Source organism: Neofelis nebulosa, chromosome 3 (assembly GCF_028018385.1).
Source record: "Neofelis nebulosa isolate mNeoNeb1 chromosome 3, mNeoNeb1.pri, whole genome shotgun sequence".
NCBI classification, from domain to species: domain Eukaryota; kingdom Metazoa; phylum Chordata; class Mammalia; order Carnivora; family Felidae; genus Neofelis; species Neofelis nebulosa.
Window position 1 is genome coordinate 201,582,559 of NC_080784.1, and position 23,203 is coordinate 201,605,761.

The 23,203-nt window shown below is 44.6% G+C and overlaps 1 protein-coding gene across 6 annotated transcripts in view; it reads left to right on the forward strand.

Annotated features, from left to right (window-relative positions):
• The window catches only part of STK32B (serine/threonine kinase 32B), a 391,097-nt gene that overhangs the window by 97,468 nt on the left and 270,426 nt on the right, over positions 1-23,203 (forward strand). The window lies entirely within an intron of this gene.

Sequence of the window (23,203 nt, forward strand, 5' to 3'; positions counted from 1 at the left end):
TTCTTTCTCCTTGCCAAGTAGTATTCCATTGTATATGTAAACCACATCTTCTTTATCCATTCATTAGTTGATGGACATTCGGGCTCTTTCCATAATTTGGCTCTTTGAATCACGGGAATCTACTCCCGAAGCCAAGAGCACACTGTATACACTGTATGTTAACTAACTTGACGATAAATTATATTTTTAAAAAATAAATAAAGTACAGTTATCTCCGGAAAAAAATCTTAAAAAAAACAACAATAAAGTTGTCATGAGAAAAAAATTACAACAGTATATGGTGATGGATGGTAACTTGATTTATTGTGGTCATTTTGCACTATTTACAAATATGAAATCATTAAATTCTATGCCTGAGACTAATATGATGTTCTATCAATTAAAAAATTTTTTTTTAATGTTTATTTATTTTTGAGAGAGAGAGACAGAGCATGGGCAGGTGAGGGGCAGAGAGAGAGAGGGAGGCACATAATCCGAAGCAGGCTCCAGGTTGCGAGCTGTGAGCACAGAGCCCGACGCGGGGCTCGAACCCATGACCTGAGCCAAAGTCGGACGCCCAACCGACTGAGCCACCCAGATGCCCCTGTTCAATCAATTTTTTTCAAAAGGCTGGGCTGGGCTCAGAGAGGGGTGTTCCAGGGCTGACTGATCCGTCTGTGTGCATAGGGAGCACCCCATCCTTGCACGACATCCTCGGGCAAACAAGGATCTCCCCTGGGATGGCTACCACCCCTGGGACGTCAGCAAGCCAGGGTTTCTGAGTGCACAGGGCAGCTCAGCGCAGACGCTCGGGAGTCAGGCACACAGGGTTCAAATTCCAGCCTTGTATGGTCAGGTCCTCTGTTTGCTCGTGTGAACTAGGCGTGTCGTATCTTCCGTGTCAGGCTGTGGGAGGTCTCAGTGGGGTGGCACAGTGGAGTACCTGGCACAGAATCCCAAATGCTGCTTGGTAGACGGCGACCCCTCAGGACTCAGGCAGTGTTCCTCCGAGGCGACGGGAAGTCGAGTAGGGGGAGCTTTAAGCGAATATGCTTTTTTGGAAGTAGGTGACACGGTTCTTGCATGAAGGGCCATGTGTTGGGACCTAAGTGTAGCACTAGGGCAGGCAGGGCTGGGAGGTACACTCACGTTCCCAGGACATCTCACCGTGCATGACATCTGTCACTGTTGACCAATGGCGGGACCAGGCTTGGCAAGGGTCATGATCTTGCCCGGCAGTCATTCTCCTGGAAACGGTCTAGATCTGGCTCTAACATGACCCTTGTCATTGAGTTTTCTCTTAGTTTTCTTGTCCCTGAGTCTTGTCCAGTTGTTGCCAGTTGTCTGGGGCTGAGAGAACCCTAACCAGCTTAGGTCTGTTTCTCCCGTTCATCTGTTCACTCATCCGCTCTCCCACCAATCCACCTGCCCACCCACCCATCATACGGGGGATTCGTTCGTTCTGGGACCTGGTCTAGATTCCGAGGTCACAAAAATGGACCAGATGTGGTGCCTGCTTTCGAGGATCTCTCGGATACATGCAGGATGCAGAGAAAGAAAGCGATACTAAAGGTCCAGTCTGAAGAGCACTGATGGAGAAAATCCCGGGAGGTACAGGTGTACAGGGGTGGGTTTGGAGGGTGCCGAATCCAGACTTCAAAAAGTACCCTTTCTGTAAAGGACAGGGTTGACTGGATGCCTGTATAATATTTTCTATCACTTTAGTATGAAAATCTGCAAAAAATACAGCATAGCCGAAAGAATTTTTTATTTTACTTTTTTTTTTTTTTTTGGTTTTCTAAATTTATTTCAAGAGAGACCAAGAGAGTGCTGGCGGAGGAGGGGCAGAGAGGGGGGAGACACAGAAGCCGAAGCAGGCTCCAGGCTCCGAGCTGTCGGTGCAGAGCCCGACGCGGGGCTTGAGCCCACAAATCGTGAGATCATGACCTGAGCTGAAATCCAGAGTCAGATACTTAACTGACTGAGCCATTCAGGTGCCTCAGGCTGAAAGAATTTTATAGTAAACGCTCATAGCCACCACATACGTGCAACCAGTAACATTCCACCAAACGTATTTTAGGAAATACCTCTCCTTCCATCCATTTATTAATCTGTCTTGTTTTCTTATGTGTTTCATAGTCCATTGCAGATATTTGCATGTAAAGGGCAAACCTAGCTAGCCTCCTGTAGCCCGGGAGTAAACTATGACCTGTGTAAGCTTAGAAGGACCCCAGAGTATGAGATGCTGAACCCGAGTTTGTTTTGGGCTTTCCTAGAAGTGCTGTTTCTGTTCCCTGGGTATTAGTTCTGCTTAAAACCACATTTGCTGAGTTACTGAGAAATAGAACTTCCTCTTAACTGCTTGTTTGAGCTTCTGTAAACCTGCTTGGCGTAATCACCCTTCCCCATTCTCGGGCACCGCGTCTTGTTCGAATAGATAGAAGACTAATATCGTAAACCACATGATTCGGCATTCAACTGGCTAGAGTCAACAAGTTATATTTTAAAATTCTTCAGGACTGGGTGGTGCCCGCCTTATATTTTAAAAACCTACAACATTGTGTAATTGGCGCCCACCATGTCCAGCTGCTGCCCTTTGCAACCCAGTTGGTCGATACAGCCTTTGCAAGACATTCCCAAAGCTTGTTCAGGGCCAGACTGCTGGGACCTGTTGTATTTCCCTGTCTGGCCCGGCCGTAATAAACTTGTTTTGATCCTGTTTTTGCTGTCCGGAGTTCATAAGCGATCGCGACCTACAACCCTGCACCCTTCCCCAGTTATTTCAGCCAAGAGATGTGTCTAGTTTTTCTTCTGATGGAAAGCGTACGTACAGTGAAGTGCACAAATCTTGTGGGCGTTTGCCAAAGTCTGAGAGAGGCATGTATCTGTGTAACTTGAATCTCCCCAAAGATGTAGAAGATTACCACCGCTCAGAATTCCCCCGTTGACCGCTTCCAGTCAAAACTCATCTTCACCCGAACCACTCCTCCTCCATGGATTAGATCTGCCTGTTCTAGAACTTCCTGCAAATGGAGTCCTACCATAAGCGCTCTGTTGTGGAAGGCTTCCTAACGTTTTGCGCTTTGCGTAACGACGTTGCAGCGTCACTTCGTGAGGTTTACCTGTGTTGCTCACAGCAGTGCTTTCTTCCTTTTATGGCAAATTTTTGGTCCACTCTATTCATGGATCAGTTTGGTCATCCATTTTCATCATGCTAGACTCTAGGACTGTTCCTAGCTTTTTATTATTTTTCATGCAGTTGCTGTGAACGTTTGTGTCGTCTGTTTTGGGAAGCATACAGCCTCATTTGTCTTGGGTAAATATTTAGGACTGGCTTGCTGGGTCATAGACTAGGTGTACGTTCGGATTTGTACACAGCAGCCAAAAGGCTTTTTCCAGCATGGCCGTGCCCTTTTGTATTCCTCCCAGAAGCTCCACTCATTTTATATCTTTGCCAACACATTTTTGCTTTCTCTCTTCTGACGGGTGTTTCGTAGTATTCAGGGCGCCTTCAGTTAGCATTTCCTGATGACTAATACTGATGAGCATTTGTCTCATGTGCTAATGGCCAGTCTTGTATCTTCCTTTGTGAAATTTCTTTTCAAAACATTTTGCTGTTAAAAAAAAAATAGGTTGAGGGGCGCCTGGGTGGCTCAGTCAGTTAAGTGTCTGACTTCAGCTCAGGGCATGATCTCACAGTTTGTGAGTTCGAGCCCCGTGTCGGTCTCTGTGCTGACAGCTCAGAGCCTGGAGCCTGCTTCGGATTCTGTATCTCCCTCTCTCTGTCTCTGCCCCTCCCCTGCTCGCGCTGTCTCTCTCTCTCTCAAAAATAAATTAATTAGGGGCGCCTGGGTGGCGCAGTCGGTTAAGCGTCCGACTTCAGCCAGGTCACGATCTCGCGGTCGGTGAGTTTCGAGCCCCGCATCAGGCTCTGGGCTGATGGCTCGGAGCCTGGAGCCTGCTTCCGATTCTGTGTCTCCCTCTCTCTCTGCCCCTCCCCCGTTCATGCTCTGTCTCTCTCTGTCCCAAAAATAAATAAAAAACGTTGAAAAAAAAAATTAAAAAAAATTAATTAATTAAATTTTTATTAAAATTATTTTATTAATTAATATTAATTTTTAATTAATTGTTTTAATTAATTAATTAATTAAAATATTAAAATATTTATTAAAAATAAAAATAAAATAAAAAGACTTTAAAAATAGTTGAAAAAAAAGTTGATTGTCTTTTTCCCCACTTCTCCAAGTATCTTTATTGCATGTGGTGTTTTAAGAAAAATTTATGGAGATATAACTGGCATATAACATTGCGTAAGTTCAGGGTGTACATGTTGATTTGATACCTTCATATATTACATTGTGATTACCATCTAGCGTTAGCCAACGCGTCTGCCATGTCACATAATTATCATTTCCTTGTCGTGATGAGAACATTTAAGATCTAGTCTCTTTGCAACTTGTATGTGCATAATATTGTTGACTATAATCACTATGCTGTGCATTAGATCTCCAGAACTTACTCATCTTCTAGTTCAAAGTGTGTACCCTTTAACAACATCTCCTTAATTTCCCTACCCCTAGCCCCCTGGCAGCCACCATTGAACTCTGTTTTCTACCAGGTCACCTGTTTTAGATTCCACGTGATCTCCTCCAGTATTTGTCTTTCTCCCTCTGGCTTATCTCACTGAGCATGATACCCTCAGGGTCCATCCATGTTGTTGCAAATGGTAGGATTTCCTTCTTTCTCAGGGTTGAATAATATTCCATTGTATTCCACATCTCTTTTATCCATTCATCATTGATGGGCATTTAGGTTGTTTCCACATCTCTGCTATTGCAAATAATGCTACAGTAGAAATGGGAGTGCAGATACCTTTACGACACTAACATTTGACAAAGGAGCCAAGAACACTTAATGGAGAAAGGATAATTTCTTCAAATGGTCTTGGGAAAACTGAATAATCACATGCAGAAAAATTAAATTGGATGCCTATCTTATATAGCTCACACACAAAAATAACTTGAAACAGATTAAAGACTTACGCGTGAGACCTGTTACTGTAAAACTCTCAGAGGAAAACGTAGGGAAAATCACCTTGACACCAGTCTTGGCGACAATATTTTGGGTAGGACACCGAAAGCAAAAGCAACAAAAGCAAAAATCCGCAAGTGTGACTACGTCAAACTAAAAAGCTTCTGCGTGGCAAAAGAAACAATCAACAAAATGAAAAGGTAGCCTACAGAATGGGAGAATATATTTGCAAATCATATATCACATAAGGCGTTGATATCCAAAACCTATAAAGGAACTTCTACAACTCATTGACAACAACAACAAAATCCTATTAAAAAATGGGCAGAGGGTGGGGCGACTGGGTGACTCAATCGGTTCAGCGTCCTACTCTTGCTTTTTTAGCTTGGGTCATGATCTCTCGGTTCGTGGGTTTGAGCTCTGGCAGCATGGAGCCTGCTTGGGATTCTCTCTCCCTCTCTCTGCCTTTTCTCTGCTCATTCTCATTCTCTCTCTCTCTCTCTCTCTCTCTCTCTCAAGATAAATAAATAAGCTTTTTTAAAAAATGGGCAGAGGAACTAAATCATCATTTTTCCAAATAGGACATACAAATGGACAACGGGATCGTGAATAGGTGCTCAACTAATCATGAGGAAAATGGAAATTAAAAGCATAATGAGGTGTTACCTCAGTCATGTTAGAATGGGTTTTGTGGAGAAGACAAGAGGCAACAGGTGTTGGCGAGAATGCGGAAAAGAGAGAACACTTGTGCGCTGTCTGTGGGAATATAAATTGGTTCGACCACTATGGGGAACAGTGTGGTGGTTCCTAAAAAAAATTAAACATAGAACTGCTATATAATCGAGCAATCCTATTTCTGGGTAAATATCCAAAGGAGATGAAAACAGGGTATCAAAAGGGATTGATTTCTTTTTATTATTGAGTTGTGGGGATATATATACAGATACCAGTCCTTTATCAGATATGAGACTTTTTTTAAACCAGAATATGGTTTTCCTATTACTTCACTAGCGGTGCATTTTGAGACACAGAAATTTTAAATTTTGATGAAGTCAGCTTGTTAAGTGTTGTAGTTTATGAGGTTATTACTTTATGTGACTTGCGTAAGAAAACGTGGCTTAAGAAAACATATTTAAGTCATGAAGACATTTTACTGTCTTTATTTTCTAAAAGCTTTATGGCTATAGTTCTATGATTTATCTTGAATTAAACTTTTTGTATGTGCCAGGTAAGTGATGAGGTTCATTTTCTTTGTCGATGGATGTCCGTGTCTTGGAAAGACTTTCCTTTGCTCACTGGATTGCTTTGGTGACCTTGTATAAAATCAGATACCTTGTATAAGTGGGAGGTCTACTTGTAGGCTCTTTATTTTGTTCATTTCACGTATTTGTTGATCCTCATGCAAGCCTTAATTATTGTAGGTTTATAGTGAGTCTTGAAACCAGGTAGCATATATCCTCCAGATTTTTTCTTTTTTTAAGATTGCTTTGAATATTCTAGGTATTTGGATTTTCATAAAAATTTTGAAATTGCTTGTCAATTTCTACAAAAAAAAACCTGGTGGGATTATAATTGGGATTACATTAAATCTAGTATCAATTTGGAAACAATTGACATATTAACAGTGTCAAGGCTTTTAATCCATGAATATGGTATATGTCTTTATTTCTACTTACCACTACTTATTATTAGATAATCTTTACTTTCTTTTAGTAATACTTTGTAATTTTGTGGGCAGGGGCTGCCGTTTTTTGTATTAAAGTTATTAAAATTTTCCTGAAATGGTTCATGAGGATTTTTTGGACACAATTTTAATGGGATTGTTTTTAATTTAATTTTTAATTGTTTGCTGCTAGATATAAACATACAATTGATTTTTATATTGTAATCTTCTATCCTGAAATCTTAGTAACTCAATTATTAGTTGTGATAGTTGCTTTGTATTTTTCTGGGGATTTCCTGTGTCAACAATGATGACATCTGCTAAAGAAGTAGTTTTAATACTCCCCCTCCCCAACGTTTTTTTTTTAATCTTTCCCTTATTGTAATGGCTATAACCTTCAGTACATTGACGAGGAGAAGTCATGAATGTGAACATCCTTGCCTTGTTCTTAATGTTAAGGGGTAAGAATCAGAATGTTAAGGGGTAAGAATGTAAGGGTTTATCAGATAAATATCTCTGGAGATATTTATCATATATGGTTGTTGAATTCTGTCAAATGCTTTTTCTGCATCTATTGAAATGATCATATTGTTTTCTCCTTATTTTGTTATTAAGATGAATTGCACTGATTGATTTTCAGATTTTAAACCAATCTCCCATTCCTCAGCTCAATCTCACTTGGGTATGTTTTATCCTTTTACATATTGTTGAATTCAGTTTGCTAATACCTTAGTAGAGAATTTCTAATTTATGTTCAGTTGTTCAAAAGGCATATTAACCTGCAATTTCAGTTTTTTGTAATGTTTTTGTCAGCTTCCTTTAGGATTATACTAGTCTCATAAAATGATTCGGGACATTTTCCTCCTCTATTTTTGAAAGTTTGTGTAAAATTGATGTTACTTCCTTAAATGTTTGGTAGGATTGATGAATGAAGCCATTGGGTTTTGGGGTTTTCTTTGTGGAAAGGCTTTTGACAACAAAATCAATTTCTTTCTTTAAAAAAAATTTTTTTTTAATGTTTATTTAGTTTTGAGAGAGAGACAGAATATGAGCAGGGGAGGGGCAGAGAGAGAGGGAGACACAGAATCCGAAGCAGGCTCCAGGCTCCGAGCCGTCAGCACAGAACCCGACGCAGGGCTCGAACTCATGAACTGTGAGATCATGACCTGAGCTGAAGTCGGACACTCAACCGACTGAGCCACCCAGGTGCCCCCCAAAATCAACTTCTTTAATAGATATAAAGCTATTCAGATTTTCTGGGTTTTTTTCCTGATGTGGATTTTGTTAAGCTGAAATATTCAAAGAATTTAGCAACTTTCTCTAAGTTAGCAAATTTGTTGGCATAAAGTAATTTATAATATTTTCATTATAATCCTTTAAATTTCTATGCCATCTGTAATGGTAATTCCTCTTTTATTTCTAATATTAGTAATTTGTGTCCTTTCTCTTATTCTCTTGATCAGTTTCTATATTCTTAGATTGTTAAGATGGAACTATCAGTTACAGATTTTAGACATTTTAAAAAATATAACTTTTTAGCTATAAATTTCCCTCTAAGTACTACTTTAGCTATATCACACATAATTTGTGTGTGATATGTTTGAAATTTGAAGTACCATATTTTCATTAGTATTTAGTTTATAATATTTCCGAGTTCTGTTGTGATTTCTTTGACCCATGAATTATTTAGATGTGTTTCCTTAATTTCCAAACATTTGGGTTTTTTTTCTGAACTTCTTATTTTTCTTGATTCTAATTTACTCCATTGTGGTCTAAGAACATATCTATCTATCTATTTATCTATCTATATATGGATAGATAGATATGAACATATATATATATATGTATCAACATACACATATGTCTAAGAACATAAATATTCACATATACACATATATATGTTTTTTTAATCCATTTACATTTATTGAGACTCGTTTTATGCTCAGTCTATGACTTATTTTAGAATACACCGTGCCTACTTGAAAAAAAATGTACCTTAAAGTCACTGGCAGTGATAGTCAATAAATATCAGTTGAAGTGGTTAATGTTGTTCAGTCTTCTGTGTCTTTACTGATTTTTAAAACCTTGTTGTTTTATCTGTTTCTGAGACAGTTGTGTAAAATCTCCGAGCTTCATCGTGGAGATATTTCTGCTTTCTTTAGTTCTGTCGGTTTTGCTTCTTATACTTTGAATGTGTTGTTAGACACACACACGTCTGATTGTTATGTCCTTATGATGAATTGACCCTCTTATCGTTGTGATATGTTCTTCTTGTCTCTGCTAATAGTATCTAGTATTTACTTTGAAGCTTATTTTCTCTGAGATTAATATAGCTGTTCTATCTTATTGGCATTCACTGTTTCCATGACATAAATTTTTTTCCATGCATTTATTTTCAGGTGTAGAATTTAGTCATTCATCACTTACATATTACATCCAGTGCTCATCACAACAAATGCCTTCCTGAATCCCTGTAACCCATGTAGCCCATCCCTCCTGTCTGTGTTTTTATATTTAGCATATAGTTAGGTCTTGCTTTTCTTTAAATCCATTCTGGCAATCTCCATTATTCAGTTGGAGTATTTAGTTCATTGATAGTAAATGTCATTACTGATATGGTTTGATTTAGGTCTTCCATGATTTTACTTGTTTTCTGCTTCTCTCTGTTTCTTTTTTCTCATTGTTTTGGATTAATTGAATATAAAATCCTCATTTAATTTACCTATTGACTTTATAGCTTTACTTTATTATGTTTTAAAATTATTGCTCTAGGGATTATAATATATATCCTTAATTTATTTCAGTCTGCTTAGCGTTAATATTTTACACTTCATATAAAATGTAAAAATCTTACAATTATTTATAAGTCTACTTACCACCCCAAACTTTATACTATAGTAACATGTATTATAGTTTCTTAAATTATAAATCTCCAATATAATATTACATCTTTTTGCTTTAAATATAAATATGCATATATATAATATTAAAAACATGGGTAATTTTGGTTTTTTTTAATTAGGAGGAAAAAAGTCCTTCATATTTACTTATATCTTTCATGAAAGCATGAATTTTTCTCTAATGTCATTTCCATTCAGCCTGAAGAATTTCCCTTAATATTTAATATGGTGCAAGTCTCCTGTCAATGCATTCTCTATTTCATTTTATCTGAAATGTATTTATTTCATTATCTTTTATGGAGAATATTTCTACCGAATACAGACTATTGGGTTGACAGTTTTTTTCTCATTACGGGAAAGATTTTGTACCATTGTCGCTTGGCCCGCATAGTTTCAGCCGAGAAGTCATAAAACTTTGAATCATTACCATCTGGTATGTTGTGTGTCTCCTTTTAAGATTCTTCTTCAGTCTTTGACTTTCAGCAGTTTGACTAGGATGTGTGCCTAAATGGAAATTCCTGAGGTTTTAAGAAGTAATTTTTCTCTCTTTCTTAGATTTTCTGTATTTTTATTTATTTCGACTGTATTGCCCTTTGCTTTATGCAGCATGGCCACCGTAACTGCTTTAATGTCCTTTATTCTAATTCCAGCATCTTGGTCATCTTAGAAAATATATGGTTCACAAGCAATTAATTTGGTTTGATTCATGTTTGTCTCATAGGAAGGCACACAAATCTCAGTCTGCCCGTTTTTTTCCTTCACTAGACTGCTTACAGCCTGCCCCATACAGCGATCCTTTGGGGTCGGCAGAGATTTGGACAGACCTCACGTGCCGTGTTTGAGGGTCCCTTTCTCTGGATTTCTCAGAAGATGAGTCGTGGCTGAGAGAACTTAGGAGTTTTGCCTGTAATCTCATGGATAGTGGCTGAACTTCCATAACAACAACAGGCGTTTAAAAATCCTACTGAACCTTTACTTTCGGTGGTTTATCATCCTTATGCTGAGCATTTAATGGCTTTATGAAAAAGGAAGCATAGCACGGTGGGCGTAGAAGCATATCATTTTTACCTTCACATTATTGACAGTTTGGTCTGGAATTGTCCGTACCCCTTCATGGCACCCTGCCAAATCTGTATGCGTGTGGCCCCATGGTTTCTGAATTGGTCATATCCTGTCGTCATCCTTGAAAGTTTTGTCTACATTTTCTGCCTACGCCTGTGCTGCTGTTTAACGCCTGCTGGTTTGGTTCTCTGAACCTGTAGTGCAGAGCATAAATGTATTAAAATAATGGTGATCGTGGATCTTTTGGAAAATGCAGGCTTTCTAGAGGCTCAGTTTTGAAGTCATTCTTGGGTTGCCTCAGTTTCTTGATGATACCCAAATTCATGCAGAATGGTACACAAACATCCAGGACTCAGGATGATGTGGGTTTACTTTCAGGCAATAGAGCCTAGCTTTGTTCTGCTCAAAATACCGAATAATCAGTGCCTTTCATGGTAGACGCAGATGAAGTCTGTGTGACTTATTAACCTCAATATGGAGGTGGACTGGTGTAGGATAGAGAAAACCACCCTCCTCATATTGAATGGATATTTTGGCTTTGCTCCCTGCCTTTGGCAGCTTCGAGATCTGGCATTAAGAGTTTTCAAGCAAGACGTTTCATTGTTGAACTATGTCAATAGCCTTGGTTATCAGGAGAGAGCACATGTGAATGCACAGAAATCTCATTTTACTTTCATGCTGGGAGGAGTTGTGCTTCTTCCGTGCGGTACCAAAGTAAACAGCTGTGGCTGGTCCATTGATTTTAGTGAGAATTTACAGAGATTTTTAAAAAATAATAATCCTTCTGTGACTGAATTCTTGGACAGGGATGGTGCAACAGATTAATTTCTATGTACCCAGTGGAAACACTTTAGGTTTAGGGTCATGCTGACTCTGATATGTATTAGTTGTGGGTCCTGGAGACAGGAAACACTCTGAAGCTTTGTTTTCTCATCTGTAAGATGGAAGGAGAACAGAGAACCATAGAGAACTGTAGGGGCTGGAGTTTCTGACCGTCAAGTGTGCTTTTCAGCCCCCTCTGTTGCCATCCTAACATCCCCTTCTCTAAACGAGAACACCTGCCCACTCCACGTGCAGCCAGGGCACCCCGCTCACCGTCCGAGAGGGGCACGTGATGTGGCTGTGCCATCCACACGGACCATCTTCAGCTAGACCAGTGCTTGCTCTGAGGAGTAGCCTTGGGACCAGAGACCAACCATTCGTAACCGTGGAATCAGCGATGAAAGGCTTGTGCTTTGCCCCTCGTGAATGACGTGATGTAAGAAAACACGTCTGTGTTCGCTGGTGGTTGGTGGAGGCGAAAATCTATCTGCAGAAGGAAAGAATGAGGCCTGCGGACAACGAAACAGATACAAGAGGTGGGTGGAGAAGAGAGGGTCCTCCTTGGGTAGGGTCCAGACTAGAGTGAGCAAGCGAGGCACCTGGGTACAACGTTCAAGGAGGCATTGCCCCCAGGGCCCTGAAAGTGCAGGTGCTTACTTGCGTCCCATACTTGGTGCTCTAGGCTCCTTGCTTTCCTTGCCCTCGGTGGCCCTGCTGGTGACTGTCTGAGCTTGAGTCCTTCCAGTAGCTCATATTGAAGTGCAAGCAGGTTATCGGGAGGTGAACCCTAAAAAAGACCTATAGGAGAAGGGGAGTGAGACATGGAAAGAAAGGCAGCCAACGATGAGTGGGATGAAGCCGCTTAACTGCTCAGCACCTGGACTCACCTCCCCAGGGGATGACCGGGAGACAACACAGAGTGTGCCCTGGGGGCAGCTGAACGTAGGGAAGGTAATGTTTTTTTTTATGCACAGTTCCTCCTTCTTCCTTGGTGGAGGGCTGCTCCAAGATGCATTACGCCTCCTGCACTTCTGGCTTGCCCCATTCAGAGCAGAAGCCCCCCCTTCCCCCCACCCCCGGAAGAGTCATAGATGCTCACAGTGAGCAGCCTGGAGGGTGTGAAGGCAAATGAGAGGGGACACGGACAGGCGCTATCTTCTGGACTCTCCACTGTCCCGACCAGCTACCAAGACTGGCATCCTGTTTCGTTTACTTGAGATCATGTTGGGTTCCCAGCGTTTGCCACCTGCAGAGTCCAGGCTGGTCAGAAACTTGGAGTCATTGTCCTGGGAACCGGACACCTGCTATCATCCTGTTCCCCCAAAGGCCAAGTGCGCTGGGCATTATTGTCTCTCCCCTTACATATGGGATGAATCGGAAGCCTGGAGAGGATACCACGGCAATACACAGCCTGTCTTGTTTCCACATGTCCCTCCCCAACACTGAAGTTGGATTGAAACCTGCTTGCCTCACATGCACACCAGCAGGAAACCATGGCGGTCGAGAGGGGAGTCCCCATCAGTGTCCAGCAGCAATGATGTTTTTGTTTTGGAAGCAGCAGAGCATAGAAGAAGGAGTGAGCGAGGTGGAGAAGTCTGGGCCTTGCTACTTCTGGCCATGTGAACTTGGACCCGTCACATAGCTTCTGCAAACCTCTGTTTGCCCCAGGATGTCCAGAGCGTTCTTAAAGGTTTCATGTGAAAATAAATGACAGAGACCGTGCAGCCCCAGCACCGTGCCTGGCACGTGGTTGGCATTTTCAAATGCCTTTTGTGTCTTCTTGAAGCCAGCATGCCTGGAATTTTCCTGTGTGACCTGGTGGGTTCTGGAAGGTTTGGGCAGCCACCTGGAAGGACATGTCGGGGAGAAGACCTGGTTTTCCTAGCTGTGCCTGGTCATCGCACACCACATCTGCCTTCACCATCAGACTGAGATTCCTGAGAAGTTGGGGCTGGTGGTATTCATTGCCCCGAGCTGTCAGCACCTGGCTCAGTGCTCGGCAAGCGGTAAGGGCCTGATAAGTGCTGCCTAGTGAATGGATGAGAGAGAGAAGAGAGAGCCTGTCCACATGGCAACTGGCAGGGTGTGAAGCATGAACCCGATCCCGTGGTCACTGCTCCAAACGTCCAGCAGCTGCCCTTCCGCTCAGAATGCACAACCAGTCTTTCCACGCCAGCCCGCAAGGCCCCACAGTCTGGCTCATGCCTATTTTTCTGACACCCCTCTCTACCCCTTCCATCTTCTTGCTCATTGCACTCAGCCCTTCTTCCCTTCTTCTTGTCTCCGGAGCTCGCTGAGCTTAACTCTAACTCAGCATCTGTACGCTTGCTGTCCCCTCGGCCTAACTGCGCTCCACGGGTCTCTGCAAACCTCACTTATACCATACAGGTCTCTGCCTAAGTGTGTCCTCCCTTGGGGTCTTCCCTGAGCACCCACCGTACTTGACCACCCACCCCTGAGTTTTCCATAACCTTTACCTGTGTCCCATATCCTTTACCTGTTCCAGTCCCTTTGCTTCCGAGCACCTGTTGCTACCTGGGACTCCATTGTGTATTTATTCATGTGTCCTCTTGGTTATTGGTCTCGTGCACGAGAACATAAGCTCTGTGAGGGCAGCAGCGTTTTCCTCAGTTCACTCTTGTGTCCCCCAGCACCTTCTAAACAGTATATATACACATACATATGTTCATGTATACACATGCATGCCTAATGCATAGACATACTATGCACACCCACTAAACAGTATGTATGGATACGTATGCACAGGCACTGAGCAGTGTATATATGCACACACATAAATGTACACGTGTGTATATATATATATATATATATATACACATACACAGATACCAGTAAGCAGCATATATGAACACATTTGCACATATAAGTGCATATATACATGTCTATAAATACATATGCATATATACACATGCAGCATATATATGCACACACATGTATGGACATGGATAGATATACACATACACCCAGTAAGCAGTATGTGTACACACAGGTGCATATACAGACACATATACACACATCTGTAGATACATATGCTTATATATACACACAGTATATATATATACACACAGACATAAAGTATGTGAATATATACACACATGTACAGATATATACCCTTTAAGCAGTAATATATACTGCTTGACGTGTATAGATATGTGTGTATATACATATATGTATGTGTGTATGTATATACTATACATATATATATATACTGCTGTATGTTGTACGTTTTAATACTGTATATGTATACTGATATATATACTATAATACTTAATATATATACTAATATGTTTAATATAATTAATATATATTTATTATTATATTATATATAATTTTATATATTATAGTTATATCTTTTAGACATATATAGGACACATAAAAATATATAATATATAATTTTAATACTATATATAGTATTAAAATGTACAACATACAGCAGTATATATATATATATATATATATACATACGCGTCTGTATGTATGTGTATACTATACACGTATACACCTCAAACAGTGTATACACATATATACCCACATATATCCATAAACATATACACACACCCACCAAGCAGTGTGTATATGCCTATACACGTAGGTGTATACATCTATACCTATATGTTGTGTATATGATACACACATACGCACGAATACATATAAGTGAATGAGGAACTTGGCAATTAGCCAGACGACCGATGAGGTTGGCTGACTGTTTATCTGCTTGTCTCTGGGTTGGGGTCCTCGGATGTGTCTCTGTCCCCCCGGCTGCAGATCTGCGTCTCACGTCTGGCCCTCCGGCTGCGTCGGGTCCCCTGCAGCCTCGCTCCCTGCCCTCCGCATGCTCCCCTGACGCCTCAGTGGTGGAGCGAGCACAGGCTCTCTTCTGCAGCAGCAGAGAGCGTCCGGAAGCGTGTCGAGAGAGAGAGGGTGAAGCGTTCCGCTGTGAGTTCACTTCGAAGTCAGTGGGGCTTAGCTGTTTTCAAGGAAGGAAGAGGAACCTTTGGCAGACCCTTCTGAGAAGTTTGCTTCAAAAGTGTCTTTCTCGGGTTGGCCCTTGGGCCCTCGGCTTGAAGAACCGCAGGGATGAAGCAAAATAAACAGGAGTTGATTAAAATCCACGGAGTAGCCAGAGGCAGTCTGTGCATAAAATAGCAGAAGGTGGCACCGAGTTATATGATAATAGCTCTCTGTGTCCCTCAAAGGAAGGTTCTGGAGAAGACCGGGCAGGAGAGGCCCATGATGAGTCCAGACTCCGCCCTGCCTTACTGTGCAACACTGGTCCTTTCCATACCCAAGCACGTTATTAGTTGTCTCCTTCCACATTCCACACTTTCATCTACGTGTACATTCGTGGTGTAAAAAAATATATACATCCGCTTGTTACCAGACTAACCCCTTTAGTGACCAGACTGCAATAAATCCGTGCAGGAATTAAACAGATGAGATTTTCTGTATGTAAACTTGAATGTGTAGAAACATCTGCCTTAGGTGTTTTTTTTGTTTGTTTTGTTTTGTTTTTTTAGTGTTTTAGATTTTTTTTTTTTTTTAAATCTTTTAAGGTTGCTGGGCCTCCAATATAATGGTAGCACACACAGCAGGAATCCAACGGTAAATGTTTACGGTAACTGCTCTGTCCTGGCGTTATGCCACTTGTTTGTGATGGTTCGCTGAACAAGCTGGACAAAGACTAACACGCAAACATGAAACAAACACGGTGAGGTGGTGACGATAATTGTTCTGCGGAAAATGCACAGCGCAGCAACCCGGGGCGGGGGCGGGGGCGGGGGGTGAGACTGCTTTCCTGGGAGGAGAGGACAACAGGGAGGGGTGCTCTGAGAAGGAGACATTTAAGCCAAGACCTGCCGAGAGGAAAACAGACCATGTGAAGATCTGGGGGAAAGAACATCGTAGACAAAAGGGACAGCAGAATGCAAAGGCCCTGTGGCAGGGACAGCGGGCAGTGGGGCAGGTAACAGCAGATGTGTGTAAGATGCCCAGCCAGCACCGTGGCTGCCTCCATGAGGACTCGGAGTATATGGTTGCTCTCTTTAGGAAAATGCACAAGTTAATCAATTTACAGCACAAGGGGGTTAGAGAGATACGACTCCAGGGTCTGACAGAGCTGAGTTGGAATTCTGGCTGAAGCAGGTGATTCTGGGCAAGCTGCCTGACTTCCTGCGCCCGTGAGCTGTCCCTCTTATGTAAGAGTCATTTTTAGAATTCTAAAACACGATGCTTTTACTAGAAGCCTTTATTGTTTGTGCCGACATCTTTTATAAAAGATGGAATCCATTTCTTTTTAATGAAATATTTAGTCATTTCTTATTAATTAGGTCGTGTTTGGCTTGAAGCATACGTTGGAGGAATTTGCCGGCTCCTGGGGATCGCTTTATTAAGAGCTGAATATCGCAGGAAATGCAGGCTCACTCATGAATGGCTTTCAAGCATCGACCAGAGCAAATGATCCATTACTGGCCCATCAGACAGCCTTCCCAGCTATCTTGCACTTTCTGACATCTTCCCATAAGGATGTCTCATTCCGTCCTCTGGATGAGCGTTTTCCGGCCTTCTTCATCCATGGAGTGGTTCCAAACTTGCTTCACCCGAAAGGCCACGTTTCCAGCAGTAAGGGTGTCCTGGGGCACTTGTTCCCACGACTTTTTTTGGCATTTCCTGACACTGTGGTCTCCCCTGTCACTCGTGGCGGGGGAGGAGGGGATCAGCGAATATATAAGCAGTGACATTCATTTATTTACAAAACACAGGATGCGCTCTTGGAATTACCTCCAAAGCCTTCTCCGCCTGCTGTCAGAAAGACTCCCCTCCTCCCCAAACCCAAGTTTTCCACGTGACTTGCTTGTTCTGTCCCTCATTCAGCTGGTCGCAATTGTATCCCCAGGATCCACTTTTGAGTTTTACCTTCAGGAGCACCTTCACCGGAGGATCCAGAATAATGTTGGACCACATACCTGGGCACCATGGCCCGGCCCGGCTGACACATAAAGTTCCCCATCATAACAATTGTGAAATTGTTCCCGAGGCCCTTCTTGGACCACTTCTGCCCATCCTCCCGGTGTTCTCTGCTTTTACCCTCAGAACACATATGAATGACGATCCTCATCACATTAGTAAATAATGTAGAAAGCGATTACCATGCAGCCTTCATAACCACTCTGTAAGATAAGTACACTCCTGTCCCCATTTTGCAGACAAGCAACTTGAGGAAGTTGCTGTCATATGCTAATGTGCGCCGAGACACGTGCCGTTTTTTTACACCCCCAGAGGAGCTGTGGTGATACAGTTCCTCCTCTCTCCCTCACTATCCTCCATTCTCATGAAGCCAGCCCCTGATGGCTGAGACACAGCCTCTTCCAGAATGCCTTTCCCCAGTCCCATAACCTGGTTAGGATCCCTCTTCTGGGTCTTTTGGCCTCATAACCTCCCCCACATCACTGCCTTTTCCTAAATAGTCATTATCTATCCATTTAGTCCTTCAGCGGGCCACCCATATCAACCAAGTGCCTGCCGTGTGCTGGGCACCGTCTGGCCATGAAGACAGAGCCGTGAACAAAAGAGAGAAAAGTCCCCGTTAGCCTGGGGTTTATGACACAGGAGTGGGGACTGACCATGGATGAACCAATAAACCAAGATGCTTGTTCAGCGACAGGAGCCGGGCAGGTGGTAGAGGAAATGGGGACTGAGGAGGGGTCTGCTCTGTCACAGAGAGAGGTCTGGGATGCCTGCCTGATAAAATGAGTCGTGAGCAGAGCCTGGGGGAGGTGAGGGCCCAAGTCTGGGATCTGCAGGGGAAGAGTGTGGCCCATCCAGGAAGGGCAGGGAGGCCGGGCGGGGAGTAGAGTCACAGACGTGCTTGGAGAGAAGGTGGGGCTAGGCCACGGAGGGCCCAGTGGCTAATGGTGAGTGACTTTGGCTGTTGTTGTTGAATGTTGTCTCCTGGTCCCGTTTAACCTCGAGTTTGTGGAGGGTGCCACATCTTCATAGCTGGCATGGTACCAGGCCCATGGCAGGCATTTAATAACTGTTATTCATCCAGATGAGTATTTTTCTTGAGGCCAACTTTTGGTTACTCCAGTGAGGCCGCCATTGGTGAGACGCCACATGGGCCTCCTGTGCTGTGAAAAATGTCCGCATCGTTTGTATAGTAGATGGGAATGTTCTCAGCAGCAAGAAACAGAAAATCTGCCTTCCGGTGGTTTAAACAAAGAAGGTGCTGTTTTTGTGTGTGTGTTTTTCTCACATGACAAGAAATCTGAAGGTAGGTGACCCCATGATAACAGGGTTGGCATCTCTGAGATGCCCTTGGCCTCATGATCACAAAGGGCTGCTGCAGCCCCAGACATTACGTATGTGTTCAAGGTAGGAAGGACAAGAAAAGTGGTGAAGGACAAGAAATTGGGACCGTCTGTAGCTATTTCCTGTTATCCCCAAAGCAAGACATCCTAGAAGCCTCCGGCAGACTAATAATATCTAATTGGCCAGAACTATGGCATCCACTGGCTGTGAGTGTTTGTGGATCACACTGCCTCCTTGAAGAAAATTGTTGTCCTATTATAGAGGAAGAAGGGGGAGGATGCGTATTGTGTCGTTCGCCATCATTGTCTGCCAAAGATCGTCTTCTTGTCACGTAGGGTATCTAAACAATGGAATCCAGCATGATCACTGTCTTTAGTGAATGTATTTCATCCTGATTCTTTTTTTCTTGCGTTTCCCCAAATTGGTTGTTTCCCAGAGTGTCGCTTCTGCGAGCATAGCCAGTGTGCTTTAATGCACTGTATAGCAATTTATTCACTCCACGGCGTTTACTAAGCGCGGTTTAGCTGGGGGTGGGTGGGCACATAGAGATTAGCCGAGTCTGGCCGGGGACTGAGGTGGGGGGCGGCTTCAGGGTGGCTCACGGAAGGGCAGTGCCAGCCTTTGTACCTGCACAGCTCAGAGTTCCCAGCTCGGTTCGGATCTCTGATTCTGGAGTCACCTGAACGCCAGAGGCTGGCTTGCCTGAGCTGTAAAGGTAGAGGTTAGAGTTGCTGACCACCAAGGTCACTGACGATGCAGCCAGACAGGGACTTTCCTGGAGTCCAGCAAGGGGATTCTCCACCAGCCTGTACCTCAGACTTTCCGGGGGAGCTTTTTAAACACCACAAAATCCCAGGACCCTCCCAGACCTCTGGGTTTGCTGCAGAACCCACGTCGCCAGCACTCTGAATGGGAAGTCGGGCTGTGGACCCCCAAGCCGGGGCTGTGGAGGTTTCCAATACGCATCGGCCCCCTTCACCCCCGGATGGAGATGGTCTGCCTGACACGCGCCTTTCTTCCAGCAAGTCCCCTGAGATCCAGTCTAGCCTGCATGTGTTTATTTGTCTCGATAAATTGTGATTCACAGCGATAACATCAGTTCCTAATCAAATTAGAATAATGAGGAATGTTAATTGGGTGCTTGCCTTTTGGCAGCTTGGGTGGCTATGGCCAGATTGCTCACTCTCTGCCTCATCAGCTGTCATTTCTCCTGGAAAGGGTTCTGCGCCGCCCTGAGAAGGAGCACTGGTGCCACTGGGGACCCACCTCTTCTATTTTGAAGTTGGAGGTTCTAGGACCCTGGCAGTCACATGGTGGAGAGGAGCGCCCACCTCTCTTCTGGAGCACCTGCCATGAGCTCATGAGGCTGAAATGCTGGATTCAATAGATTCCTGCCCCCCCCCCATCACGTGGTTGCCATGGGATTCGGAGCTGGGAGGAACAGAAGCCCCTTGTCTTACGCTGCAAATGCAGTGGCACAAGAAAGCCAACCTGCTTGCGGCCACATGGGGCGGGGTGGACACAGTGGTAAATGAAATCCAGCTCCCTTGTGGACTCTAACTCCGGCCTGGAGGTCAGGGCCAGGGAGGCCTTCGGATCAGGAGGTGGTGATGCCTGCAGGGACTGAGGCGATGGAGGGCTTGGCTTGCAGGAGAGGATTCTAAGCACAGGGAATACAGTATGCTCCTGCTGGGAGTAGAGGGCCAAGATGACAAGTTCACATGTCCGAGCCCCTGAGAATTTAGGGTTGGATAGGGAACCGGGCAGCGTGGCCCCTGCCTTCATGATGCCTGGGTTCTGACTGTCAGACAGTGAACACGGATTTATAGTCCCCTGTATGGGGGCATCTGGGCAGCTCATTGGGTTAAATGTCTGACTTCAGCTCAGGTCATGATCTCACAGTCTATGAGATCGAGCCCCACGTGGGGCTCTGTGCTGACAGTTCAGAGCCTGGAGCCTGCTTCGGATTCTGGGTCTCCCTTTGTCTCCACCCATCTCTCTCTCTCTCTCTCTCTCACTCACTCAAAACTAAATAAACATTAAGAAAAAGAGTTTCCAGGGTGCCCGGGTGGTTCAGTCAGTAAGCTTCTGACTTTGGCTCAGGTCATGATCCCACATTTTGTGGGTTTGAGCCCCGCGTCGGGCTCTGTGCTGATAGCTCGGAGCCTGGAGCCTGCTTCGGGTTCTGTGGCTCCCTCTCTCTGCACCTTCCCCCCACTCCCTCCACTCGCATTCTGTCTCTCTTTCTTTCAAGAATAAATACACATATGTATCTCTATCTCTGTCTCTATCTCTATCTCTATCTCTATCTCTATCTCTATCTCTATCTCTATCTCTATGTCTATGTCTATCTCTATCTCTCCTGTATGAAGGACCACAGGATTCATAATCCCATGTAGGACTCAGCACAGGGTTCATAATCCAGGGTGTGGGGCCACATGTGATTCCTAATCCAGTATATGAAGAAGCAGCACAGGATTCGTAAACCAGCGTGTCAAGTAGCTTGATAAAAACAGGGACTTTGGGAGCCCATTGGGAAGAGTGCTAAATACAGTCTTTAAGGATAAAAGGAAGCTTCCTGAAGAAAGCAATGAATGGGCAGAGTTAGCAGGGGAGACGGTAGGGGAGGAGGCAAGAAGGATAAGACGATGGCAGCTGGGGTGGAGGCATTCTTCGAAGAAGTTCTAAAGGGTTTGGGTCAGTTGGGTGGTGTGTGTATTTGTGTGTGTCACACGTCAGTGGTCACGTAGGCAGGGAGGGCTAGGAATGCCAAGATACAGACCTTGAGAATCTCCCGAAGGTGAAAGAAAGCCCTTGAAGGGCTTCGAGTCCCATTTTTCAGAAGCCTCCACTAGGCAGAAGGACGTCTGCAGAGATCAGAGCAGAGGTGGGACCGACCGGTTAGGAAGCTATTACGGTGAAATTTTCCTGTCTGAAATGTCACGCGTTAAACTCCGAACAGCAGGAATGGCTCTGGTCACAGGGACTCATGTACAGAGGACGCAGGCCTCGGGGTCGGGCTGGAATGTGGGGCGCTGGGAAGCACAGACTTGGGGAGCTGAGTGCACTCGGCCCCTCCTCTTTCTCCAGGGCTCAGGGTTGGATTCCAGGCGTCAGTCTGTCCGTCACCCACCAGCCCACGTTTACCGGGCGCCTGCGTGGACCACACGCTCTGCTGGGCTCCTTGGGGAGCTGCCTGGAGACCTGGTGCGGTCAGTCCTGATGCCCACGGGCGGGAGAGTGAGGATCACAGGGGTGCTTGGCCGAGTCGCTCAGCCACAGGTGGATGGCCGTGAGGGACATGTACAGACCGTTTCGTGTCCTCTGGTTGCCATAACAAAGAACCACGGGCTGGGTAGCTTAGAACAAAAGTGGATCTCACTGTTCGAGGGCTCAAGGGAGGGTCCATCGTGTGCCTCTCTCCTAGGGGGGAGTCAGCAGACCTGTGTGTTCCTTGGCTTGTTCACATGTCACCTCCCCAAGCTCTGCCCGCACGGGCACATCGCCCTCTCCTGTGTGCCTTCTCTCTCCCTTCTCTTCTCTTACCGTAAAGACACCGGTCGGATTCAGAGCTCGTCCCGATCCAAGGAGATTAATTATCTCTGCAAAGACTCCCTTAGCCACATAAGGTCCCATTCCCAGGCCCTGGGGGTGAGGACACAGCCTCTTGGTGTGGACATCTCTTGTCCAGAATAGCTGCTCAACCGGTAAGTGAGCTGGTTCTTCCCTTCCTCTTTGGTCTTGTGGATTCCAGCCCCTGTGTCTCCTCACCTGCCTGAGAGAAAGCCTGGGGGCTGTCCCCAAGTGTCCCCACTTCCTTGGCTCTGCCGCGGGAAGGGCTCCACTCAGCCACCACAGCCGGAGGAGGAAATGTTGCCTCGACCTGCCCGGACGTCCCACCGGCACCCCTGCCCTTCCTTCAGGTGAATCCTCTCTGGTGGTTTTGGTGAAGGCCTGGTGGTCATAATAACAGCTGCCATTTGTGGAGCGTCCCTGTCCCAGGAGCATTATTTGCTACAATGCCGTAAAGAAGTAAAGAACGCGAATCTCGTTCAGCACCTGTGCCGTGTGGCACCACACTGCGCCCTTCAGACACATCCCCTCCCGTGTCCTCACAGCAGGTCCTGGAGGTCCCATTTTACTGATGAGCAGACTGAGGCTCAGGGAGGGTGGGCGACTTACCCACGGTCACACGGCAAAGAGCTGGAATATAAGCCCCAGAGCCCAGACTCTCTGCGTGTCTGTGACTTCCCAGCAGATGTTCATCTCTACCCGGTGCATGAGCCTTGCCTTACGTCTCTCGTTTCAGCCTCGATGTCCGGGTCGGGGCGATTCAGTTGTTGTGATCAGCCTGGCTTGGCCAAGGAGGAGGTGAGGCCAGAGATAGGTGGGTGGTCCCACTCACGGTCAGCAAAGA